Source organism: Myotis davidii, unplaced genomic scaffold (genome assembly GCF_000327345.1).
Source record: "Myotis davidii unplaced genomic scaffold, ASM32734v1 scaffold1320, whole genome shotgun sequence".
Classification (NCBI taxonomy): Eukaryota; Metazoa; Chordata; class Mammalia; order Chiroptera; family Vespertilionidae; genus Myotis; species Myotis davidii.
The window spans coordinates 94,414-95,493 of NW_006291820.1; the positions used below are offsets into that span (position 1 = coordinate 94,414).

General features: G+C 63.2%; 1 protein-coding gene across 1 annotated transcript in view; it reads left to right on the forward strand.

Moving 5' to 3' along the window:
• The window catches only part of FAM20C (family with sequence similarity 20 member C), a gene marked incomplete at its 5' end in the record, with an annotated part of 47,823 nt that overhangs the window by 17,143 nt on the left and 29,600 nt on the right, over nt 1-1,080 (forward strand). The gene's annotated exons all lie outside the window — the stretch shown is intronic.

The window sequence follows — 1,080 nt, forward strand, 5'->3', positions numbered from 1 at the left end:
CACTGTGTGCGGGGCCCCAGGGCCAGAAGGGGAGCTTGTGGGCCACCACCGGCCACCCCTGCCTCTTGTCCCTGCTGCCTTTGTCTCAGGAAGGGCTGCTTCCCTGAGAGGGGCAGGTGTGGAGCTGCCCCTGGGTCAGCCGCCCAGGCCTCTGGGCAGGGGAGCCAGGGAGGGTCCTGCCAAGCCCTGGTCCCAGGCTTGGGAAGTGAGGTCAGGCCACCAATGAATGAATGAGCTGCGGGTGGAGTGAGCATGAGCCCAGGGAGTGAGGGAGAGCCCGCCCTGCCCCTGCCTGGAGCCAAGCCTGCTCTGTGCGAACTGGCCACTGAGGACCCCTTAGCCGAGGGGTGTGTGGGCTCCAAAGGGCTAAGGAAGGGCTCTCCCCGCCGCTGTGCCAGTGCCAGCCGCGTGGGGCGACCGGGGTGACAGCTTCCTGGGGAGAAGCATCTCTAAACTGTCCTGGTCGAAACCCTCCCCCCAAAGCCCTCCTCCGCTGCAAAGAACAAGCTGGAGCAGATGCTGGGAGCAGGTAGTGAAATATTAACCAGCAGTGAGGCCGGAATAAACAGCTACCTGGGGAGGTGACCCAAGCCTGGGGGCGGCCAGGAGCCCAGACCTCTCCGAAAGAGCCTTCTCCTTGGAAACTAGGCTGTGTGCTGAGTCTGAAAGCCCCACCATGCATGCTTGGGGTCTTCAGAGGAGAGAGCCCAGAGCCAGTGGTCAGGGGGGGTAGCCCCACCCTTCGTGTCCACTGTGGTGGGGACTTGGGGCCGGGAAGGCCACATGCAGGTGAATTAGACCTGGGACAAGTCCACCTCCCCCCCCCCCAGCCCAGCAGGAAGTGGGGTCCGCTCTCCCCAGGCCTGTGAGGACAGCCTCATGGGTGGCAGGTCCTGCCTCCTTCCTCTCTCCCCACCCACAACTGCCCTCGTTAAAATTAAATTTAGTCGGTTGCATCAGCCTTACCCCTGGTTGCTGGAGCCAGAGCAGAGTTCCCAGGGAAAGTTTCTGACAGGCTGGGCGTGTCAGACTTGCACATAGTCTGTGGTCAACAATGAGCTCGGTCCCCCCCCCCCCCCC